The sequence below is a fragment of the Chrysochloris asiatica genome, unplaced genomic scaffold (assembly GCF_000296735.1).
Source record: "Chrysochloris asiatica unplaced genomic scaffold, ChrAsi1.0 scaffold00210, whole genome shotgun sequence".
Taxonomy (NCBI): Eukaryota; Metazoa; Chordata; class Mammalia; order Afrosoricida; family Chrysochloridae; genus Chrysochloris; species Chrysochloris asiatica.
In genome coordinates this window covers 2,665,893-2,693,105 of record NW_006408728.1, presented here as the reverse complement: position 1 = coordinate 2,693,105, position 27,213 = coordinate 2,665,893, and the positions used below count along the sequence as shown (strand labels likewise).

At 36.2% G+C, this 27,213-nt stretch overlaps 1 pseudogene; it reads right to left on the bottom strand.

The window, feature by feature from the left end:
• Nucleotides 1–4,191: 4,191 nt before the first annotated feature.
• The window catches only part of LOC102833581, a 30,780-nt pseudogene continuing 7,758 nt past the window's right edge, over nucleotides 4,192–27,213 (bottom strand).

The following is a 27,213-nucleotide window of genomic DNA, read 5'->3' as shown; positions in this document are numbered from 1 at the left end:
ATGTATTCTTATCCAGTGAACCTGAGATTCTGTATTCCTATGTGATACTGTAGGATCAGTACTGGACTGCAAACCACGGGCTAGTGGTTCAAACTCTTTAGCTGCTCTTTGGAAATCCTATACAGAGTTGTTATGAGTCAGAACTAACTCAATGACACTTAAGAGCAACAACAATCAAGTTTCCAGAATATACTAACGCTGCTGATTTATGGACCATCCTCTGAAGAGCAAGCCTCTAGATCCAACAAAATTTCCTAAGAATATAGAAAAAAAGACAAATAATTCAATAAAATGATGCTAGTATGCCATGAAAGAATAATGGGGGAAGTGAAGCAAATAAAATAGAAATCATAATGATAAATAAATAGCAATGTAAAATTTTAATAGTGTTTACTAAAATCATATGCACATAATAACCAGTCTATAGAAATTCCTTTTCCTTTAAGTGATTAGTAGTTGTAAGGTAACTTTATTCATTGGTGATTGCGGAAATGTCTGCTGACTTTTTTAAAAGATTTATTCAGATGTTATAATAAAATCTAGATGACTAGCTTGTTTTCAAATATAATTGTTGGCAAGATGTACATTTAATTTTCACAGAAACTCTATTTTATTATACAAGAATAAAATTATAGAGATGAAACATCAAGTACTAAAAAATAAACTACTATATATAGATGTATTCTCAATTGCAATAATGAGAAATAGCTGTATACATATTTCACAGAACAGAATTTGATTATTATTTCTAGAAACAATATTATCTATTAGGAAAATCAAATATATCCAAAACCAGGGGCAATAATTTATTATTAATGTTTTTACAGTATTTTGCAAGCAATTAATAATTTTTATCATCCTTTGTGATTATTTTTATGTGTGCTATGATTGATTACTCCCGTAAAGATTTACACCCTCGGAAACCCTGTACAGGGTCGCTATGAGTCGGTTCCGACTCCACGGCACATAACAACAACAACAACAACATGATTGATAAAAATAAGAATATATTTGGTTGACCATAAATTGGTGCTTTGTTTTCCAATGGAAACAATAGACAAAAAAATCTGAGTATTTGCTGCTTAAAATTTGAATTAATTTCACAGGAATTAAGAATGTTAATAAGCTTAAATGTCTCACAGTAATTGTTCAACAGATCATGAAACAAATGTCTACTCTGATATAAAAAGATAATTTCCAATAATGTTTAATGAATTGAAAAAATACACTGTCATCTACAGCAAGGATGTTGCTAAATATGTAGGCTTACATGCTTGCTACTTGCTCTCAGCATTTCCCACATCTGTTCCATCACTAAGTTCTGTGTTTCAACAAAGCTGTAGAAGGTTGCTTCATTTTACAAGTGCAATTGACATCTACAGGCATGGGTGTATGCCAATTCATACACACACAATCCTAGATTATTATTATATAAACAAACATGTCATGAGCACACACTCACACAAGCAGAAGTTACTATTATAGATCAAATGAATTGAGTAAAACTAGGCCAAAATATGCATGTGTTAAAAAAATTATATCTGCTGCTGTTGTTGTTAGGTGCCGTAGACTTGGTACGAACACATAACAACCTTATGCGCATTAGAAGGAAACACTGCCTGATCCTGCAACAATCTCACAGTTGTTGCTACATTGCTGCTACCACTGCACCAATCCATCTCGTTGGGGGTTTTCCTCTTTTTCACTGACTCTCCATTTTCCAACCAGTCATTTTTCAGGGACCGGGTCCACCTGATAATATGTCCAAAGTATAAGAGATGAAATCTTTCCATCCTGACTTTAGGAATATTCTGGCTGTACTTCTAACACAGTTTTGTTTGTTCTTTAAATGGTCCATGTTACTTGTAATATTCTCTCCCAACACCATAACTCCAAAAATTAATCAATTCTTCTAAGGCCTTCTTTATTCATTGTCCAATATTTATAGTCATATGAGGTTATTGAAATTGCCATGGCTTGGGTCAGGCATACCTTAGTCCCCAAACTGACATCTTTGCTCTTCAGCACTTTAAAAAGGTCTTGTATAGCAAATTTTCCTAAAGTAATACGTCCTTTGATATCTTGACTATTGCTTTCATAATTATTGATAGTTGCTCTGAGCAAAATTAAGTGTTTGAAAACTTCAGTCTTTTCTCCATTTGTCGTGGTGTTATTTATTGGCCCAGTGGTAAGGGTCTTTGCTTTCTTTACATGGAGATGCAACCCAAACTGAAGGCTGTGATCTGTGATATTCATCAGTAAGTATTTTAACACCTATTCATTTTCAATAATTAAGGTCGCATCATCTTCATATAGCTTGTTGTTAAAGAATCTTCCTGAAAACCTGATGCCATGTTCTTCTTCAAGTAATCAATCTTCTCAAATTATTTGCTCAGCACACAGATTGAACATGTATGGTGAAGGAATACAATCCTGGCACACGCCTTTCCTAATTTTAAACCATTCAGTGTTCTCTTGTTCTATTCGAACAACTGTCTCTTGGTCTAGTACAAGTTCCTTATGAGCACAATTAACTGTTCAAGAACACTGATTCTCCACAATGTTGTCCATAACTTGTCTTGATCTACACAATCGAAAACCTTTGTTTAGTCAATAAAACACAAATAAACATCTTTCTGGTATTCTCTGCTTTCAGTCAAGATCCATATAACATCAACGATAATATCCCTCATTACACATCCTTGTCAGAGTCTTCTGGCAGTCCCCTGTCAGTGTGCTGTGGCAGCCATTTTTATATTAAGCAAAATTTTACTTGCATGTGATATTAATTATATTGTCTGATGATTTCCACATTCCGTTGAGTCATCGCTCTTTAGAATGTGCACAAAAATGGATCTCTTCCAATCAGTGACCACATAGCTATCTTAAAAATTTCTTTCCGTAGATGACTTTGAGCCTCTACTGTTGTCTCAGTTTGTTGAACTATTTTAATTTGTGTTCCATCAGGTCTGAGAACTTTGTTCACCTTTAGTACACCACATTGGACTTCTTTGACTCTTGATCATATGCTACCTGTTGAAATGGTTAGACACTGACCATTTCTTTCTTTTTTTGTTGTTTTTTTCGTACAGTGACTCTGTGTATTCGTTCCTACTTCTTTTGATGCTTTCTGGGCCATTCAATATTTTCCCATTTTTGCTGTTGTTAAGTGCCAATTAAGTCTGTTGTGACCCTGTATGAGGTTTCCCAGGAGCAACTGGTGAGTTTGAACTGCTGACCTTGCAGTTCAAACTGACTATGCACTTCAGCACATTAACCCACAGCACCCCACCAGGACTCCATTTTGCAAATAGAATCCTTCAATATTGCAAGTCAAGGCTTGAATTTTTTTCTTCAGTTCCCTCAACTTTAGAAATGCTGAGCATATTCTTTGCTTTTCGTAACTTTGAATAATGGCCCCTTTTATTGTAATATTTTATTTTATTTTTTTGAGCTGCCTTTTGAAATTTTCTATTCTCTTTTACCATCTCATTTCTTCCATTTGCTTTAGTATCTCTACACTGGAGAGCAAGTTTCAGAATCTCTTCTAACATCCATTTTGGTGTTTTTCTTCTTTCTTGTCTTCTTAATGACCTTTTGTTTTCTTCCTGTATGATGTTCTTGATGTCATCCCACAACATTCATGGTCATTAGTGTCTAATGAGTCAAATCTGTTCTTGAGATGATCTCTAAATTCAGGTGTGGAATTTTCAATGTCATTTTTTGGCTCTTGTGTACTTGTTTTCATATTCTTCAGCTCCAGTCTGAAATTGCATATGAGCAATTGATGGTCTACTCCACAGTCTGCCCCTGGCCTTCTTTTGGCTGGTGATATTGAGTTTTTCCTCCGATTCTTTCCACAAGTGTAGTCAACTTAATTTCTGCATATTCCATCTAGTGGAATACACTAGATATATCTAGTGGATGAGTAAATTTTATTGATGGATGAAAAACTAAATTGATAAGAAGTATGGATAGTTGACTAATCAATGAATTCTGCTAGAGTTCTAATTTTTTTTTCTTTTCAACTTTAAGCCAAAAAAATATAAAATTATAGTTAGTTAGTGAACTAGTCATTTTTAGTTTCTTCAACAAAACTGCATATTTGAGCTGTTGTACAGCATTAAATATATACATTTTGCAAAACCCTGAAAGTTTTAACTTTTATGTTGACCTCAAAGGCTAATGAACTCACCTGCACTGGTCCAAGTCAGAGTTTCTTTTTCCATTTCTGCCACCCTGGTATTTGGCTAATTCTGCTTGTAATACTTTCACTGTAGCTCTTGCTTATTCTAATGCAGCATGAAGTGAAGTAACTTGTATAGTAAGCTCATTCTTGATACTTTGTGATTCATCAATTTGCAGAATTCTTTCTGCTTTATCTTTCATTTCACCCTCCTGAAGCATTTTCAGTAGGTGTGAATTTCTTGCCGTTTCTTCTTTATACTTTGCCTCCCATTGAGTGATGACATTTTTCAATTTCTGGATTTCAGCATCTTTCCTTTCTAGTTCCAACTTTAGTCTTTCAATTCTTCCATTTTTCAAAACAACTTCCTGGTTGTGTTCATGAGTTGCATAATTATCTGTTCCATTATATTCTATTAGCTGTTCTCTTCCTTTTTCTCTAATAAAAATTTTATGAACGTCATCTTCCAGTCTATTGACGAATCCTCCATCATGTGATAAAGTCTGAAAAGAACTCAATTCCTCAGACTTTTTACTAACATGGTCTTCAGATTGAAACTCTTTTAGTGATACTATGAGAGGCTTGTTTTTCCCCTGATGATTCTTTTATCCTTTTTATTCATACCCTTTGACTGAGTTGAAACATATTCAGGATTTTCATACTCTTTTTTTTGTGATCTTCATATTCTAATTTCCTTAGCAGCAATACCTTCTCAAGATCAGTTTCAAACATTTCAGATGTCAGCTGCTCGTCTCTTTGTCTCCACTCTTGCCAATTTTCTCCTTGCAAATCCTTCTGTACTGGATTGAACTATGTATATAGTCATCCTTTATGTTGTTTTAAAAAGGTATTTGCAAAGGAGTCGTTGATCTTGCAAAATTTATCATGCAATTTCCAGTTTCATTTCTTTAACCAAAGCTATGTTTTCCAATGATTAATCCTTCCTCTTTGTTTCCAACCTTTGCATTCTAATCACCAGTTATTATCAATATATCTTGACTGCATATTTGGCCAATTTCAAACTGAGGAAGTTGTCAAATTCCTCAATTTCATCATCACTGGCTTTAGAGTTTGGTGTGTGAATTTGAATAATAATATTAATTGATCTTCCTGTAATATAATAATACCCAACCATTTATAAGGAAGACCAGTTAATCTAACTATTATTCAAATTTATGCACCATTTGCTGTTTTAAATGTCAAGAAGTAACCATTTTTTCCCTAAGTACTTTAGAACATTGTCTTTCTACTAATTTTAAATATTTATTTCTTTTTCTTACTAATGCATTCAGGTCTTCAATACCATTGTTTTTTAAACCTTTTTTTTTTTCAGAATTGAGTGAAGATTTACAGAGATCATTAGTTTGGCATTCAACAAATCATACACTTTGTTTTGTCTCAATGACTGCAAACACATCCATGCAACAGCAGTTACCTAATTTCCTTCCTGTGGATCTTATTTCCAGTAGATATATCTACTGCTTGGATGAAAATTGGGCCATGAGTGTGAGTTCTGTCCAAATCTGAAGGGTGGTCATGGGCCATAGTCTCTAATACCCCCAGTCTCTTTCTAACTAGTAAACCTGGTCTATTTTTTTCTTTTACTTTTTAATAATTTTGAGTTTTGTTCCACATTTTCTCTCACTCTAGCCAGACCTTCTAATGTGACCCCTTTTAGTAGTTGGTAGTGATAACTGGGTGCCATCTAATTCTTCAGATCTCAGAGTCATGATGACTGATGTTCATAGATTCCATTGGTCCATTGAACTAGTGGATTCCAAGCATCTTCAAATGTTTATCACTCTTCTTTCTTCTGCCCATGCACTTTAGATGGCCAGTCATGAGCTTCTAAGAGCTCAGTCTCTACTCACCAAAGTAGGATAGAGATCATTTTCTTTATGGAGTATGTTATGCCAATTGAACATAGTGTTTTCTGAGACTATGGACCTGAGGCCCCAGGCCCAGCAACTCATTGCCTTAAGATATTTGAAAATATCTGAGAAGTTTTCATTATTTTGTCATCTGCATGCTCTGGTAGCGTAGTGGTTATGAATCAGGCTACAAACCACAAGGTATGCAGTTAGAAACTACCAGCTGTTCCACAGGAGTAAGATGAGGCTTTCTGCTCCCATAGAGATTTGCAGCCTCGGAAACCCTGTATAGGGTTGCTATGAGTCAGAACCAAGTCCACAGCACATAACCACCATGCTCCTTCACATTCATAGGTGTGTTTGCATCAAAGTATAATACCAATGTACAAATATCCTCTTCCAAATCCTTATACATTTGTAAGAATATTCCTTCTCTTACTCATATACCTTTCAGCCTACCTGTCTGTCCATGTACCTGCCAACAAAACACTGTTATTCCAGGTTACATATATAATAGTACTTAACTCCATTACTTTCAACCATTGCAAACCTCCCTGTCTTCACCTGCCTTCATCATTCTTCTGCCAACCTACCTTTTCTTATATATCGCCATCAGTGTTATCTAAGTTAACATGTGTCTACTCTCAAACAAGTGAACTACTCTCCTTTCCATCCCACCCTGGTAACCATCATAGAATGTTTCCTTTAGCATAAAAACCTGTCCTTGAGTTTTCACAATAGTGGTCTCATATTTGTCCTTTTTGATTGACTAATTTCACTCAGTGTAATGTCTTCCAGGCCCATCATGTTATAAGGTATTTAATAGATTTATCATTATTTGTTAACATCGCTTAGTGTCCTGTTGTATGTATGTACCAAAGCTTACTTATTCATTCCTCCACTGATGGACATTTAGGCCATCTCCATCTTTTTGCTATTGTGAATAGGGTGAACATGGTTGTTCACATCTTTTTATAGGATTCATTTATATGAAGAGCTTAAGAACTGTAGATTGAAGAGTAAATTTTCCTTTTTTTTCAAATTCCAGAACAGCAAAATTGCAAGACTAGTTTTATTTTTTAGGTAGTATTTTGATTTTATTTATTTTATACTAATATCACTATGTATAACATATAAATATCTAAAGTGCTATTATGTTGTACTTTCATAAGCCTAACTATGTGGTTATGGAACTTTGATGTGGTTCTAGTCATTTCCTTTGAGTTTATAGATAAATAAAATAGTAAAATAGTTATCTTATTTTTCTGAAGTTAAACAGTTAATGGATGCTATCGGGCTAGAACTCACATTTCACATTTCTTGCCACTTTAGGGTTTTTTCAGTATATACTATACTATGATAACAACTTGCTGAATTACACTTTTAGGCAGTTAAAGCAATTTCAAAGGAAGAAAGAAACCTAATAGCTTGCCTTAACCTTTAATATGGCTTTTAAGACCTAACTGCTGAGTGTGCATCATCTGGGTGCTCGAGTTAGATAGTGGTTCATACTTGAAAAAAGTCTTTTTGTCTGCACACAGTCCATATGCTGTACCGTTTTATGAATTAGGCTGTTGTGTCGCATATTGTTAGAAAACTTCTTTTAGATATTTTAGTGATGCAAAGAACTTCATCACTTTAGTTGAATTACCCGTGTGAAAATGGTGCATTCTTTGACGGTAACAGCTTTCTTTTACAGCCACATGTTTACAAATAGCCCAGAATTTGTGTAGTATTTCTCAGTCCTGGTGGCACTGTGGTGAAAGTGCTCAGCTGCTAACCAATAGAGTTGGAGGTTCTAACCCACCAGCTACTCTTCTGGAGAAAGATGTCATAGACTGCTCCATCATGTTGATTCCATCTCACAGGGACTCTGTACAGAGGTTTCTGAGGAGTAGCTTGTGGGTTTAAACTGCTGACCCTGTTGTTCAAAGTCCAGTGTTGATCCCTGGTGGCCCTATTTTCATTCAAGCAGTAAAGAGATACATAGCAGGGATAACAAAACTAGCAAGGTGTGCTCATCATGGAATGGTCAACCATTCAAAATCCAAAGGGCATTGTTTTCCTGGGGACAAAGTTGAGAAGGGATGGGAAGGTGGGTAGAATATAAATAGGAACCACAAGAGGAAATGGGTTATCTGGTAGCGTAGTGGTTACGAATCGGGCTGCTAACCTGAAGGTTGGCAGTTCGAAACTATCAGCGGTTCCACGGGAGAAAGATGAGGCTTTCTGCTCCCGTAAAGATTTACAGCCTTGGAAACCCTGTACAGGGTGACTATGAGTCGGAACCGAGTCCACGGCACATAACAACAACAACAACTTCTCTGAACACAGACCATTGTTCAAACAATAAAGATTAACAGGTACTTAGAAAAGAGTGTGGTGCTGTGGGTTAATGTGCCAAACTGCAAAACCGATTGAACTTCAAGTTCGGTGGTTCAAGCTCACCAGATGCTCCACGGAAACTATACAGTGTTGCTATGGGTTGGAACCGACTCTATGGCACTTAACAACAATAATAAGGAGAACAGGAATTGCAACTTTTCTATAAGAAATCACAAAGAACATGATTTTTATCAGTAACCTTGAGTACTTGAAGGTTTGGTCTCAGATAGCCTTCCTAACTTTTGTGGACCACTGCCTATTATAGGGCAAAAGGGGACCCAATTTTCAAAAGTATAAATATTATACAGACTCTTTATTAAGTTTAAACAAGAGTAAACAAGAAAAAGATATGGGCAACAACCATACCGTCACATATGCATGCTGGGTTTATGGAAAGCAAGAGGGTGAGCGGGAACTATTGTAGATAGGAAAGCTTCCAGTGTCTGAGACTTTCGGGATATGATATGTCTGGGAATGTTTCCTAAGACTAGTTGTGAAAAGTGGCCCTAAACCCACTTTTAAATATACTCTGCTTCTAACTGTTCAGCTGCCAGAGGTGCTTGAGGTACTCAAGGAAAATTAGTATCTCAACACTTAAACCTAGGCACAAGATGGAATTAAGTTCTGCCTGGCTGGAGTCATTTTCAGGCAAAAACCTTTCAGATTTCATGCTCCACAGAATGCCTAATGAGGGATATAGATGAATTGGGAATAACTCCTAGGCTCCTGCTATAAATAAGTTGTTGTTAAGTGCCATAGATTCACCCTGCGTAAGTGTGAGCTTGGATCGCTAACCTTGTGGTTGCAAAACTAGTGCTTGTTCTATAGGGATTCTCCAGACCTCCAAATAATCGTAGCTCAATTAACTGGAATGATGTAAGGATGTAGACAAAGATACATATTATTGAGAAAAGGTAATGATGAGTTCCATTTTTTACATATTGAACTTGAAGGATTTGGGAATATCTGAAAGGAGCTATCTAGCTGATAGTTTAAAACTCTGATCAGTAAAATCATGATGTAAACTCTACTCTGAAACTTTTCTTCCATTTTGTTGTTTGACGGGGGCTTATTTCAGCATAAATAATATTTAAGCCTTCTCAAAGTACATTTTATCTTGCTATCTCTCTGCACCATTTTCAACTAGAAATCTGAATTAAACTGTGTAACATGCTAGCATCACCCTTGTGAATAGCACCTATATTTGCAGACTGAAAAACCATTTCCAAGGAGACCTGATGAGTAACAATGGTTGTAATTGTAAACACAGTATTTGAAGAAACAACTGAAAGAAAACTTGAAATGATAATTGTGGTGTAGCTACTAGTGTATTAGCTTTGAAAACCAGGTGGTCGTCATTGATGTGTGGGAGGGCAAGTTTCCAACAGAAGTTTTCATAAAAACATCTTTCTCTATAGATCTAATGAAAACCTGCAGTTCCTACCTTGAGTCTGCAATTGTCGGTTTGTTGCTGAGAAAGTTATTTTCAAATCTTAAATTGCTGAGATAAATAAGGACATGTGATTATTTTCCTTTTTTGTTTAGACCTTGATTCTTAAGCCCATTAAAGATAAAGGAAAACTAATGTGACTGAACAAAGGTGATTTTCATCAAAGACCAGTCAGAATCCATAGTAGTAGAAGGGTTTCATTAGTCATCTGCAGCAGCATCTATAGTTTACTATACTCAGGTAAAGAACTAGAGTTTCTGATCTTTGACTGGGATTGAAGTCTATAAATTGGTTTCTATAGTGATAGTTTGTCTCGCTGTAGGCAATTTAACTCTTTAATACTTAAAATAGAGTGTTTTCTCTTCTTCTCTGAAACAAATTGATGCTGTCGGTTGGAGATCAGTCATTCATGCCAGTGCATCTAAAATTAGAGAAATTATATTCTTTGTTTGGGGACTACAAAAAACAGATAGTAGCTGATTTCATCTAGTTTCCAAAAGGCCTGAAAGATAAGAGTTGCATATTTAATGGGAAAGTTATCCGAACATATTTTGATAATCTTTTCTTCATGAGCAGATGTCCTGGAAAAAGATCTAAAGCAGAATTCAAACTAGAACAAAGAAACCATTAAAGGACTGCTGTTTTCTCATATTATAAACTGTAACATAAGTGCTTCCAACATTCAAAACCTTGTCTGCCAAATAACATATACTAAATAATCTTCACTGAATAGCAAATTGTTGCTGTTGTTAATTGCCATCAAGTCAGTTCTGACTCATAGTTGCCCCATATAATGTTGCTGAGAAGCAGTTGGTAGGTTTATTTTTCCTACAAAACCCCATCAGACTCCATATAGCAAATTAAGTTATCATATTTTGACATGTTTGTCTCCCTCATTAGTCTATTTATTTTTTCATCTTAGCATTTCATCTTAACATCAACCAAGATGTTTACATAGAGTAGACATTATATAAACAGTCGTTAAATTTAACTGATATGTCAGAGTGGAAAAATAAAACTATTAATTCAGTACTAACACATGGAGGAAGTAAAGAGATTTTTAGATACCTAAAGACACGGCTAAGTAATACACTTTTTTCTTTCTAATTACTAGCACTGACATGTAGTAGGTGAAATGACCAACTCATCACAGTTTTTTCAGAACTTTCTTGGATTTAGCTCAGAAAGTCCAAAAAACACTTAGTTCCAAGCAAACTAGAATGATTGGATGAAGCAATAAATTAAAAAATATACATATATTATTGTTACTTGTTAAATGCCATTGAGTCAGTTCTGACTCATAGTGACTCTGCATAAGGTTTTCAAGGAGCAGCTAGTGGATTTGAACTGTTAACATTGTGATTAGCAGTCTAGTGTTTATCATACAATGCCACACCATTACTCCAACAGAAACATTAGATTAATTTATTAATAAATTTATTTCTCAAATTCCATATTAATGAATTCCCTGACTATATTTACAATGTAGAAAAGCAAATCTGAATCATAAGCTCCACTACATGTGTTTTGGAAAAGATTCTCTAGAGAAACAAAACCAATAAAATATGTGTGTGTATAGTTAATATACATATGTAGTAAAATGTGCACAAGTCAGAACCTGTGTAAGTAGATATCTATCAGAGTAGGAAAACACAAATATTTTCTGTTAATGGAAAGAGTTCTGGTGTGGAGTAGTGGTGTGGCTTTGTGGGTTAATACATTGGACTGCAAGGTCAATTTAAACTACAAGGTCAGCAGTTCAAACTCATCAGTAACTCCTTGGAAACCCTATACCAGGTCTCTATGAGTCAGAACCAACTTGATGGCACTTAGCAACAACAACAATGGAGAGCGACAGAAAAGTGGAAGATTTGCAAGTCTCTGTAAATAAAATACATAATAGGTTAGACGATACGTTTTATGGAGGTAATGAAATCTCTTTGAAGTAGAGTGCTTAGGAAAATTCATCTGAGAAAAGAGCATTTGAATTAAGATTTTAGAAAAGTAAATGAGCACAGCACAAATTGAAATGGAGAAAAGGAACCCAAGTAATGGAAACAGAAAGTTTCATGCTCCTATATCAGGACTAGGTCTTTTGAGTTACATGAAGAGCAAAACAGACAGAGTAGCCAGAATAAAATACACAAGGAGAAGAGTAATAGAAAATCAAATGGGAAGTGGTAATGGAAGTACAAGCAGGGTGTGAAGAGTTAGCTCCTGCTGAACTATTTAGACTGTTGTAAAAATGTTGGAACAGCCATATATTTTGAGATCAACATCTGGGCAAAAAAGAAAGAGAGAGAGAGAGAGAGAGAGAGAGAGAGAGAGAGAGAGAGAGAGAAATGTCCACAGGTTTCTGACTTCATATAATAGAAAACTTTGCTGACTGCTGATTCCAGTTGCATATTGTGCCCTATAATATTAGACATGTGTTTCTTGTAAGCCTACCTAACAGAATATTTTATTCTTCCAAGTTCAGTTATCAATCTTGCAACACTGGTGTTTTCAAGTTATGGTTCTAAATATATCTTCAACATTGTCTCTATGATTTGTTGATAGTATGAAACTATACTTAAAGAAATTCCTTTTGAGAAAGTTGGCAAATCAACAGCAAAAAAATCCTATTCAATTCCATATTAGCATGTGTTAAAAGCTCAGGAAATTTTCTCATTACCTGTAGATTTGGAAACATAATTACTTTTAGAGAGGGCTTAGGTATCTAGCTTTATTTCTCCTGTCTCATTATCAATATAAAGTAGCACACCGGATAAATGTGTCATGACAAGTGACAAACTGAAATGATGTTAACTATCATATAAAGAGCTAACTGACTAATGCACTATAGAGCTTTTTGCAGTAAAAATAGCCCACCCATGACAATGATAACTATGATTATTTAAATTTGTTTTACCACAAAATACTAGAAATAAGCTTTCTATATTGTTGGTCTTAGTGATTAAAAATTTCACACAATGAGGATAAATCTTTTCCACTATCAAAAATGAAAATAATAATAAGAAGCTCCATTAAGCTTCTTGCAAATTGAAGATACTTTGTGTAATGGAAAATGAATGTAAATTTATACTCTTCAGAAAGTAGAATAGCATGGTGTATTTTTTAAAGTATGAAAGCAGGTGTTGTAGATTCTAAACACAGTCTATCTTTATTAAAGTAGTGGTATGATACTGCTATGATGGAATTTTAAGTAGCAATAAAAAATAAAAGAATATAAGATCTATAAACGAAGAAACAGAGGGTGTGAAAGTGTGTTCTCCTTTCACAATATTTTTTTGTGTGAAGACACTTTCTTATAGTTTACCTTAACATTTTAATTTATTTTTTAGATAGATTTGCACAGCTAATTCTACTTACTTAACATTGCTTGATTGCTACAAGTATCTGAAAATTAGCCATTAGTCTGCTTTGGGGTTTCTTTCAGCAAATAGTTCAAACAAACAATAAAATTATGTGTGACATGGTTCTAATTATGACCCTGGAAACGAGAAGGAATTTGCTTGCTTGTTTGTTTACTTCATCTTCAGTGTGATGCAGATGGAATCTAGTTATGGTCACCAGGATTAGAGTGGAAGATTGTCTATGTTAGTTTATAATGACATGCATCTTTTGATAGTAGCACAACAGAAAGAAAAACATAAATGATTGCTCTTTTACTGCTTATCTCATTTGGATATTTTTGTTTCAGCAGCAAGTTGTTGTTAGGTGCCACTGAGTTGGTAATGACTCTTAGCAACCCTCTGCACAACAAATCGAAACACTGCCTTAACCTGGGCCAACCTCACAATCATTGCTACACCTGAGCCCATCATTGCCGCCACTGAGCAAATCCATCTTGTTGGTGGCCTTGTTCTTTTTCTCTGACCTTCCACTTTACCAAACATGATATCCTTCTCCAGGGACTGGTCCCTCCTGACAATATATTTGAAGTATCAGAGACAAAGTCTGACCATCCTGGCTTCCAAGGAGTATTTTGGCTGTACTAATACCAACATAGATTGGCTTGTTCTTTTGGCAGTCCGTGGTACTTTTAATATTCTCTTCTTGTTGTTAAGTACCGTGGAGTCAGTTCCGACTTAGAGTGACCCTGCACAGGGTTTCTGAGACTGTGAATCTTTACATGAGCAGAAAGCCTCATCTTTCTCCGGCCGAATGGCTGGTAATTTCAAACTGCCTACCTTTAGGTTGGCAGCCCAATTTGTAACCACTATGCTACCAGAGCTCCCAACACCATAACTCAAATGCATCATTTCTTCTATGGTCTTCTTAATTCACGGTCCAAGTTTCAGGGACATATGAGGTTATTGAAAATACTGTGACTTTCGCCAGGTGCACCTTACTCCTCAAACTGAATATCTTTGCTTTTCAATACTTTAAAGAGGTCTTGTGCCACAGATTAGCCTAATACAATACGTCATTTCATTTCTTGACTGCTGCTTCCATGAGTGTTCATGGTTAATCCAAGCAAAATGAAGTTTTTGACAACTTCAATCTTTTCTCCATTTATATGGATGTGGTTTATTAGTCCTTTGGTGAGGAGTTTTGTTTTCTTTACGTTGAGATGCAACCCATATGAAGGCTGTGGTCTTTGATCTTCAGCAATAAATATTTTAAATTCTCTTCACTTTCAGGAAGCAAGATTGTTTCTTCTGCATATCACAGGTTATTAATCAGTCTTCCTCCAGTCCTGATGCCACATTTTACTTCATATAATCCAGTTTATTGGATTATATGCTCAACATTACAGAGTGAATAAGTATGGTGAAAGAATGCAACTCTGGCACACATCTTTCCTAATTTTAAATCATTTGATACTTGTTCATTTAAAACAACTGCCTGTTGGCCTATGTACAGATTCCTCATGAGCACAAATAAGTGTTCCAGAATACTCATACTTCACAATGTTATTCATAGCATGTTGTGATCCTCACAATCAAAAGACTTTGTGTAGTCAATAAAGCACAGGTAAACATTTTTCTGGTATTTTCTGCTTTTAGCCAAGATACATCTGACTTCAGCAATGATATTCCTCATTCTAAGTCCTTTTCTGAATATTACTTGAACCTCTGGAAGTTCTCTGTCAATGTATGCTTGTACCCATTTGCTTTATTACCTTTAGTAAAACTTAACTTGCATGGGATATCAATGGTATTGTCCAACAATTTCCACATTCCATTGGGTCACCCTTCTTTGGAATGGACACAAATATAGATCTCTTCTAGTCAGTTGGCATAGATGAGTGAGTGCCTCCAGTGCCGCATCAGTTTGTTGAAAGATTCCAATTTATATTCCACCACTCACTTATCAGTTTGTTTTACTGTGGTGGCTTGTATGTTACTCTGACTCTGGAAGCTCTACCACAGGTATTTTACATACCAAAAGTGTCACTCATGGTAGACAGGTTTCACATGAGCTTCCTGAGAAAGAAAGACTTGGAAGAAGGAAAGAAAATACTACTTCTTAATATTTGGTCGCTGAAACTCTTATGAATAGCAGTGGAACATATACCAGATTAGTGAGTATAGAAACATGATGAAGAACAACAGAATATTGTCAGATATAGTGCCGGAAGATAAGTCCCTGAGGTTGGAAAGCATTCAAAATGCAAATGGGGAAGACCTGCCTTCTTAATGCAGAGTTGACAGTAGAAAGTAGACATCTTAAATGCCAAGCTTTTGGCATTCACCAATAGAACCTGGGTTCTCTTTAGCCTAAAAAACATGCCTTCTTAATTAATATGTCTTGAACTTCTTTTGCAATTTGTTAAAGCTATGGACTCTTCTCAAAGTTCTGGTGTGGTATGGTAGGAAAAACATTGGATTGCTAATCACAAGGTTGACAGTTCAAACCCACCAGTTGCTCCATGGAAGCCCTCTACAGCATGATTAGTATGAGTCAGAACTGATTGCTTATTAAAGCAACAACATCCTGGGCCCTTCTCAGAATAGTAATTTTTTTAATGTATTGGATGAAATGCATAAGGCTTCAAAGTTAACCACACATATAGGGATTCATTTCTATTCTCAAGTCCTTTGGGATTTACCGTATGTGAAAAATTACATGCTTTATCACAATATACAGGAGAAATCGGACTTTGACATTGAATTTGAGAGGAAGAGGTCAATAATAAAATTGTCTTTACTTCTGTTTGTAGGTTTATCTTCTCTGCTGTGAATACTTATTTCTGATCCTTGTTGTTGTTAAGTGCTGTCAAGTCAATTCTGCCTCATAGCCACCCAGCATAGTGTTTCCGAGGAGCAACTGGTGGGTTTGAACTGCTGACCTGATGTATAATGCAGTGCTGATCCTATAGCACCACACCAGAGTCCAGGCTTTTATATGTTGTTGTTGTTGTGAAGTGCCGTCGAGTCGGTTCCGACCCATAGCGACCCTGTACAGGGTTTCCGAGGGTGTAAATCTTTATGGGAGTAGAAAGCCTCATCTTTCTCCCGCGGAGCAGCTGGTAGTTTCGAACTGCTGACCTTAAGGTTCGCAGCCCGATTCGTAACCACTACGCTACCAGAGCTCCTTAGGCTTTTATATAGATGATATTAAATGATTGAGGCAAACTACTGAGAGAAGGTTATATATATTTTTTCCAGATTATTTAGTTGTCAAGTCAGTTTAGTTACCAGTGTTTTAAATAAAATTCTTCCTAGAGTGTCATATGGATCTATTCAAAGAATAATTTATCCAACCTACTGGGAGAGCTCATGTTAGATTATTTAGTCATTGTGCATTTGTCACCCATATGAAAATATATTTGGGAAAACTCATCTAGGTCATTCCAATCTTTTCATATTGCTGAAGTATTCCCCTTTCCATCCCTGACTGGATTCTGTCCTTAGATTTTAGGTTTTTACTATTCCCATCATCATAATATGAACTTTCTCTCTTTTCACATGAAATCTTACTGCTAAGTGTTCTTTCAAATTCAAACCTCCCTCTTATTAAACTGAATATCCCTAAAGTAATGTCAGCTGTCTCTTGTGGTCACAATTCCTACTGATTAACAGGTTACAAGAAAATTCTTGTTAACTATTATCTAAGATATGAAGATAAAGTTGTAAGCTGATTCTGTGATATGAAACTCATCAAAGTAAAAATCCAAGTGAATTTGTATTGCTTGCAATTTTTCTGTTTGGAAGACAATCAAAAACCCTTATAAAACCAAGTAACGGTTCACACTGGCTTTGCTCTCTGACAGAGACATTTATAAGGGAAAAAATGTTTGATTGTATGTCCTGCAGGCTAGATCCCCATTCAGACCTTTCTTGGCATCATGTCTAGTTCATCTTGGCATATTACAATGCAAATGGGCAAAATAATGATGACAGATGGGCAGGAGACTAATCATGCCAAAATTCAGCCTGCATATTATATTTGAAAAACTAAAAAGAAATTTTTGCTCAAGAACATCTGTGTGATAGTATTGGACAATAGCCTGTATGGTTGAATTGACCTAGCCCAGAGGAATTGAAATATATGTCAAATTGAAAAGTCTAGACATACTTGCATAGGTTTTTTAAATTCTAGTTTGTCAGACAAATAATAGCTTCAAGATAATATACAATAATCAAGGGAGAGACATTAAATGATGTCATGACATTCACTAGCTTCCATTTAAGGGAGATTTGCAAGTGGCGTGAAACATATTCTAGGATCTAGATTTACGTTATGCCAAGAATATCAGTGAGAAGCAAAGTTGAATCCCACAGTCAGGAAAAATGGAAAAGACCCGACTTTATTATTTTTTTCACCCTCGGGGTTATCTGTTCAGCATCAAAATAAATATTTGCAGTACACATCCTCATAGGCTATGACTGGGAATTTATCTATCATTCATAGACAATATGCAACTGTGGGCATGACTTGCTTTTCCAATATAATTAGCCTAACAGACAATACCTCAATAATCAGAAAATAGGACATAAATGAAGATAGCTGAATAAACATTCATTACATTCTAGTAATGAAATCAGTGAAAAACAGCACAAAAGTTAACTTGTAGAATAACATATGCTATGATGATAAATAATTTAGCTGTAGGTAAAATGATGATTGTTTTGTTGAAGATCGAGAATTGTAACAGTTGCTGTTCTTTTAACCATAAATGGATTTTTCTGCCTGCCTGATTTTGTAATCAGAATCTGCCAGAATGCTATTTACATGTACCATCATTTGCAGAAGCAGAAACACATTCAGGGCATCAAAGTTGATAATACACAAAGTAAAGGCGCTTGCTGCTTTACTGAAACTTTGTTATTTAAGTGAAATACTGACTAAGATGAATTGTGCTGCTCAAAAGTTAGGTTAGTCCACGCACATTTGGGCAATTTTCAATTATAGAATTCTTGAAGCATCCCTTGAATAGGACTAGTTATTAACACTGGCCTCACACTGAGATAAAACTACATTTTTAATCTTGAAGTACTCATGTTGTATAAAGCACCGCCGCTGTTAGAGCTTTTCTAGCTTCCTACTGCTCAGACCCACTTTGTCAGCACCATGAGAATGCCAGTCTTTGTGAAAGCTCAGCTTATGGCATTAAGCGAAAATAGAAGGAATGTTGCCTATCGACATAGGTAGTGCATATTTAATTTAGTCCCCATCATTATCATCTATGTCTCCAAAATCCAAACTCCGTTTATTAGGATAAACTATGTCACTATTTTGCTGTGCAGAGAGTTCATTTTTACTTTTAGGAGAGGCAGAAAAAATAAAAGCATTAATGATCATAACAGAGAATTAGAGAAGAAATTTTAAGTACAAAGACAATTTTTGAACTGCCTCACTGCCTCAAAAAAAAAAAAAAAAATCATATATCAATTCAATAACAAGAATTTGCTTGATTACTACGAGTGAAAATGTGAAGTCAGATTACCATGACCTAAACATGTAATCTCTAGTCTTTGTTTTCATTTGGTCAAAAAATAGAACAACAACAAAAAAAGCAGATTACCTGCCTGTCGTGTAGTAAAATGCTTTACAGAAAAATCAAATAAGATAAAAGTGTTTTTAGAGTTTCCTGACTTCTTGGTTTTCTCACAAGGCAATGTTCTATTAAAGATTTATTTATTTATTTATTTTCAATTCTCTAGGACTCAAGGCCCTGTGGTTGACTTAGTTATCATGAAAGATAAGGTTTTGTGTCAACTTGACCAGGCAAGAATTAGGGATTCTCAGTGACTTAGCAGTTAAGATGTGGTTATGGCCCATGATGTGTTTGAATATAATGTCTTTTACTCTATGATGAGTTCTGCTATGAGCAGCCAATCAATTGAAAGGAAGTTTCCTCTGCGATCTAAATCTTGCATCTGGCTCTTCCTGTGACCTGTAGTTCTTTGGCATTGAGGAAGCCTGTGCTTGCTTTATTACCTGCCAATCCTGGGATTTGTCAGCAGGCCTCTTTCTTTCTAGCCTGCATGTCTGTCTGCTTGTCATCTGACCTGCCAATCTTGGTTTATCAGCTCTGCAGCTACGTGAGTCAGAAGCATCCCAAGGACTTGTAACTGACCACCTCTACAACTGTGAGAACCATTTCCTTGATATAAATGTCTCTTTACATATATGTATCTAGGCTTCACTGGTCTACTTCTCTAGAGAACCCAGCTGAAGGTATTTGACACTAGGAGTGGTTCTAGAGAAACAAAAAATTAAGGATTAATTTTCTAATTAGTTCTCAAGTATGACTAGTTTTAATGGCACTAATAACTGTGCTTCTATTAGTAAAGATGAGTTGGAACTGACTTGACTGCACTTTATAACAAAAACAAGTGAATGAGCTGAAAAGGACTGGTATTTGTCATTTCTAATCTGACAATCACATGGTTTACTATGCTAGGAATGTCAAATTGAAGGGGAATGGTGTCATAAACCAGGGGACCAAACTCATATGTCAGTTCATTTTACTGTGGTGGCTTGCATGTTGCTGTGTTGGTGGAAGCTATGCCACAAGTATTTTAAGTACCAGCAGGGTCTCACTCATTGTGAACAGGTTTCAGCATAGCTTTCAGACTAAGACATACTTGGAAGGAGACGAAGATTACTTCTGAATATTTGACCACTTAAAACTTTATGAATAATGCTCTTCTTCTCTTCCTCTTATTTCTGCCCTCTTCTCTCCTCTCCTCTTTTTCTTCCTCTCTTCCCTTCTACCTCCTGTCTTCTCTCTCCCGCAGAGGTTACCTTCCTCACCCTGAATAAAAGTCTCTAGATTGGCAAAACAACAACAACAACAAAAACCCTTATGAATAAGGTAAATAGTGATGTATGCTCAAACTTTGAACAACAGGACTCTGGGATACAGGCATCGAGGCATAGCCTGAATGTCTAAAACAGGCAAAACAATGTTAAGATGCTTGACTGTCTTATGAATGTTGATTTCACTTGCCTACTATTGTAAAATAGATACTTGAATGGGATAGAAAAGAATATCATGAAACATGATTACAGAAAGCTTATAAGCCTATCTTCAACCTACAACTGATTGGAATACCTTAAAGGGGTTCTAGAACTTGAGCAGTAAAATAGGCTTTTTGTGGAGACTTTGTAGTGTATAGGACCTTAGGCAGAATCCTGGGCCCCATCAAGAAAATTTTGAGGTGGGACATTGCCAGTTGAAAGGGCATGCAGACCAACTCAGAGTGGCTAGAGGAACAAAACATACTTCTTGAAAGAAAGACCAGCTGGAAAATCCAAAACAAAAATGGCAGTTTGATTAGCTACTACAAGAACAAACAAGCTGTTCGCCAGGGTGCCATCAAGGTAAGGAATCAAGTGTCTTCAAGACAAACCTCTTTCAAGACTGAAACTCAAAGGGAACACACAAGCAGGAATGTAAGCTTGCTGGTGACCACGTTAGTCTATTTGTGAGTGCAAATAGGAGAGAGGCAGCAATAAAGATATGGGCTAATTTGACCACATTCTATAGACTTCCCTTGACCTTGAGATAAGAGAGAGAAGAGGAAGGGCTACTTGTTCTGAAGTGTGGGGAGACCTGGGGTCTCCTGAGCCCATGGACAAGGACCTAGACATGGAGGGTTAGAGCAGAAAGTGAACTGTCCAGCTGATATGAAGTCAGGGGAGACAAGCAAGAACATCCAAACTTGCAGATAGTGCCTATTTGACCTAGCCTTGATGGCTAGATGACTAGAGCTCGACTAGAGGGAAAATAAAGAAATTTGATAAAGGAAGCAAATGTAAATTGCTGCAATTTGATGAGCTTGACCTATACTTATTGATTTAGTAGCTCAAAATACCAACCAAGAGAGAAGGAGTCTCCATCAAGGATCAAGCCTATCCCTTTGGTATACAGAGTTGATAGGTATGGACAACTTAGACATTGGCTACCTAAAATGGAGGGGTGGGTTGGGCTGTGAAGGCACGAAGTGCTGGCTTACAAGTTTTCAAGAGCGAGTTTAGTTTCAGAGTATGCAGGGGATGGTAGGATCCCCACTGAATTGTTTTTATCTTGTCTAGATGGGTCTAATGAAAGGAGATGGGGATACGATTCTTTTGATTCAATAGTGTGTAATTGTGATCATGACTAATCGTGATTGTCACAACTGTAATGGTACAAGTTTTGTAATAAGAAGGGGGGGTAATTAATTTTACAATCCAGTAACAGAGGACCCTAAGACTATCAAGGGGGAAGAGTACAAGTGGAATATGGGACACTATCCAGAGAAGCAGCGACACCAGAGATGGAGGCAGAAATGATGACATGGAGAGATAGAGCAGCTGAGAACTCTAGACTCATGGGAAGAGAATGGCTGTGTGCTGGTGGCCAGGAGGCAGGGTTGCAGAATGTGTCCTTTGCTTGTTTAAGTGGTTATATATTCCTGAGTGTTTTTGTGTACATTAAAAAAAAAAAAAATAGAGAAGAGTGAATAGAAGCAACTACTGTTAAATGATAATGCACAGAGGGGATTATAATCAATGCAGTAAAACAAAATATGATAGGATGATTGCAAAACTGTGTACTCCTATGTAAACTATCATTCATTCAATTTGCAGTAAAAGCTTTAAAAAAATAAGAAGAAAGACTAGTACGATAAATACATGCATTCCTTAAATCTTTATTTTAGAAAGGCTATCATATATCATATGCGACAGACTGCAAAGTAGTTTGAACTGCAAGATCCGTGGTTCAAGCTTATCAGCTGCTCCTTGGAAACCCTATACAGGGTTGCTATGGGTCAGAACCAATTCGATGACACTTAACAACAACAACAACAATCATTTTACTCCACTTATTTTTCATCACTTTCACTAATATGAAGGGGCTTTAAAAAGCTTGTGGAAAAATTATCTTCTTATTTCATTTCTCCACAAATTTTCTGATGTTCCCTCATATATAGAAAAATATTCAAGAATATTTTTGTAGACATCATAACACTATATCCCTAAATATTTTGTTATCCATTTTCTAAGAATGGAAAATGAATTTATGTCAAGACTCAAAACAATAGAGTTGCAACTTCCACTGTAAACTTTAGCTTAACACAGGCCAAGGGCTTAGAATGTAAGTTCTAATGCATCCTTAAACAAAATGACACTCATGAGGATGACACAGGACCAAGCAATGTTTTGTTCTGTTGTACAGAGATTGCCGTGAGTTGGAGTCAACTTGATGGCACTTATCGATCTTTGTTACAGGAGTCCTGGTGTGGCACAGCAGGTTAATGTGCTGGACTGCAATGGCAATGTTGGTTTGAACCAAGGAGTCAGAAGTTCAAGCTCACCAGTCACTATAGGTTAGAACTCACTCAATGGTGCTTATAACAACAACAACATCATTCTCTGTTAGTCCTCTGGTACTATAAGATTACTCAAGATAACCTGCCCTAAACCTGAAATTTTTACATGCAAAGGAATATGAATATTTGTGAACAAGAAAGCAAGTGTAGTATTTCTTTTATAATTGTTGTTGTTGTTGTTTGTTGTTGTCATGTGCCGTGGAGTCAGTTCTGACTCATAGTGACCCTGTACAGGGTTTCTGAGGCTGTAAATCTTTGTGGGGGCAGAAAGCCTCATCTTTCTCCTGCGGAAGAGCTGGTAGTTTCAAACTGCTGACCATGAGATTAGCAGCCCAATTTGTAACCTAAGAAGACATATATGTATGCTTTTAGGGATAGATTCAAGTGCTAGAATTGAGACATCTGTTTCAGCAAGATTCAACACACTGGCACTTTATCTGATGAATTTGAAGTATTCCATATTAAACACGTATTCATCTCGCCTCTTCTCTGACTTGGGACTGAGTGTTCCCTGTACCATGTAATTTGATTGTGTCGGTGGAATGGGAGAAGCTCTTATGCAGCAAGAAGCTTTCTATGTGTTTGCATGGTTTATTTTGTCTTTCATGACTCAGTGACACACCTTGGTGAGACTTTAGGGGGTAAAAATGAGATATGCATAGGATGGTCCTAAAACCAACTCATAACTAGAGTTAGACGAAGATTATGCACAATCTAAAACAATACTGCCACCACTAATGCTTACTAATGTCAGCTGCAGAATTTTGCACTGTTTAGTGAAGCAGTGTCATTGTAACATTAGAGCCATGGTGTGGCGCTGTGGATAATGCACTAGATCACAAGGTAGTTTGAACTGCAGAGTCAGAGGTTCAAACTTACCAGTTGCTCCATTGAAACCCTATATAGGGTCACTGTGAATCAGAATGGACTTGATGGCACTTAACAACAACAACATTGTGACAGTAGCTGACTGATATACAAGGGACATTCATATTAACAATAAAACACAAATTCATGAACATTTTCCTAAGTGTCTCTTAATTAAAGTTTAAAGATTAAATCACAGTGGCCTAAGAAAAAAACTAAAACAGGATATAAATAATAAGGAAACACATATGCAGTTCACTGTTTATTAACTAGTAATTTAAAATCTTATACATTTGGTAGTTATGGTACAATTTGAAATAACTTTTAAAGTATAATTTAGGTATTATGCTTTATTATAAGTGATGTGAGAAAAATAAATGTGTATTTGTCTACATTTTTTAAAATTACAGACAACAAATGGACATTTTAATCACAAAAGAAATCATTTTTATATTTTTTGAAGACAAGAACTTTATTAGATTACTTCCTTCATAAAAATATGACTTAAGTCCAGACCTTTACCCTGGTTCTAAATACTCAGATCTTCTGACTGTCACTTATATTTTTCAGACCACATCACATTAGGATTACAAAACAGGACAGAAGATTGACAATTCCTGAAATCTAGTATACTTTTAAGAATACAAGTCCTGGTGTGATGCTGTGGGTTGATGTGCCGGACTGCAAAATCAGTTTGAACCACAAGGTTGACAGTTCAAGCTTATTAGCTGCTTCTTGGAAATCCTATATGGGGTCACTATGGGTCAGAAATGAATCCATGGCCCTTAACAATATCAACACTAGTGTAGCGGATTATGCATTTGGCTTCTAACCACAAAGTAAGAAGTTCTAGTCTACCAATCACTTCTCAAGAGAAACATGAGGTTTCTGCTCCTGTAAAGATTAGTTTTGGAAAAGCTGTGTAGGGTGACTGTGATGTTGGAACCAACTCCATGATACAACACCAATACACTTTTATTACAAATTTTTACAGTTGTCATTTTTTATTTTTACATTACTCTTTGTATAACGTGGTAAGAGGCATAATCTAAGTCACTTAACCTTCAAGGTAACAAGCAGAAACATAGACTACAAATAGACAAATAACAACTTTAGTTGTTTATTTGTGTTTTATTAACTATAAAATTGTGGCTTTTATTGTTTCTCTGTCTTCCAATTGGCAAATATTCTGAAAAATGGGTTATTTATGAAAGAGTAATATTAAATTTATATTTAATAAAACCAGCAGCAGCAGAAAAAAAATCTTTAGAATATACTTAAATTCCCTTTTCTTTTGACTGTGTCAATCATGACAAACTATGGATGATATTGTGAAAAATGGATATTTCAGAATATTTCATTATGCTCATGAGGAACCTGTACATAGACCAAGAGGCAGTTGTTAAAACATAACAAGGTGATACTGAATAGTTTAAAATCAGGAAAGGTATGTGCTATGGTTGTATCATTTAACCATACTTATTCAATCCATATGCTGAATTTTTCTTAGGTCTTCCTTATTCATTGCCCAGCTTTCACATTATATTAGAAAGAACATGTCATCAGTAATGGAGGAAGAATCATTAACAACCTGTGACATCCAGATGATACAACCTGGATTACTGAAAGTGAAGAAGACTTGAAATAATTAGGTTTTGAGGAGCATGCCTGTATAAGTTTAGGTAGATGATACATTAGATAGGTAGATAAAAGGCAGGCAGGCAGGCAGGCAGACAGACAGACAGACAGACAGACAGATAGATAGATAGATAGATAGATATTGTTGTTAAAGTGCTGTGAAGTTGGTTCCAACTCATAGCGACCCTTCACAAGGTTTCTGAGAAATGGCTAGTGGGTTTGAACCACTGACCTTGCAGTTCAAACTGACTTTGTGGTCCATTGCTTTTCCTATAGTGCCACACCAGGATAGACAAATAAAAGAAATATAGCAGTCATTAAGAAAAAATATTGCCCTGTCCTGTGCCATCCTCACAAATGCAATTACTCAAAACCAAGTTGATACTACTGTACCAGTCCATATCAGTTATTCAATTATTCAAAACTATTGTTGAGACTACTGTACCAGTGAATATCACTGAAGGTCTCCCTTGTTCTCACTGGCCTTCTACTTCACTAAACATGATGTATTCCTCAAGCCATTGATTCTTCCAGATGCTGTTTCCGAAGTAAGTTCGTTAGAAAATGTTCTGTTATGATTTATATGGTTTCGTAGGATAATAGTCTGAAGATCAGCATTTCTTCTTCCGTAGTCTGTGTTAATGTTGAAGCTCCACTGAAACCTTTCCACTATGGGTAACTGATAACTTTCATCATCACAGCAATATCCAAGCCTCTGCAGTATGAGAAGCTGACAGAGCTGGTGAGAAAGTTTATACGTTTTTGCCATTGTTAAGTGCTATTAAGTCAGTTCTGACACATAGCAACCCTATAATACAACAGAATCAAATCTGCCCTATCCTGTATTATTCTCACAATCATTCCTACGTTTGAATCCACTGTTATAATCACTGTGTCAAACCATCTTGTTGAAAGTCTTCCTCCTTTTCACTGACTATGTTTTATCCAGTATAAAGTCCCTCATGATAAAGTGTCCCAAACACATAAGATAAAATCTCACCACACGCACTTATTTTTTTGAAACATTTTATTGTGAATTGAGTGGAGTTTGACAAATAAGATCACCAGTTTTGTATTCAACAAATCTTCCAGTTTGTTTCAGCTCAAGGATTATAATCCCTTCATGTAAAAATAGTTGTCCTACTTTTTCCCTGTGGTTCTTATTTACATTCCACTCTCCTTTTCCATCCCGTCTCAACTTTGTCCTAAGATAAATGTTGCCCTTTTGATCAATGGTTGACCATTCCATGGTGAGCATGCCTTTCTAGTGTTGGTGTTCGCCCTGTGTAGCCATCTACTGCTTGCCTCAAAATTGGGCCTTGATGGTGAGTTCAGTACCAGACCTAAAGGATGGCTGAGGGTCATAGTCTCAAGTTCTCAAAGTCTCTTTCTGACAAGTAAATCCAGTCATTCTTTATAATTTGGAGTTTTATTCTCCCAGTCTATCTGAGGCCTTCTTATGGAATCACTTTCTGAGAAGTTGGTAGTGGTAGTCAGACACCATCAATTTCTTCTGGTCTCAGTTGTGGTAACTGAGGTTAACATGTTGCATTAGTTTGTTGGGCTATTTGATTCCAAGCATCTTCAATTTTTATTACTCTTCTGCACATGAGAGACTAATAATTACAAGTTAGATGACTGATTATGAGCTTTTAAGATTCCCATCGCTACTGACCAAAGTAGCATGTAGAATGTTGTTTTTGTAAGCTGGCGGTAGTGATTGTGCTGGTGGGCTGTGGAGTCGGTTCCAACTTATAGAGACCCTGCATAGGGTTTCTGAGGCTGTAAATCTTTACAGGAGCAGAAAGCTTCAGTTGTTCCTGTGGAACAACTGGTAGTTTTCAACTGCTGACCTTGAGGTTAGCAGCCCGACTCATAAACACTGCCAGGACCAATTTTTCTTAGGTCTTCCTTATTCATTGTCCAGCTTTCACATTCATATGAGACAATTAAAAAATACAATGGCTTACATCTATATGTTGTTGTTGTCAGGGGCCATCGAGTCAGAACCGACTCATAGTGACCCCATGCACAGCAGAA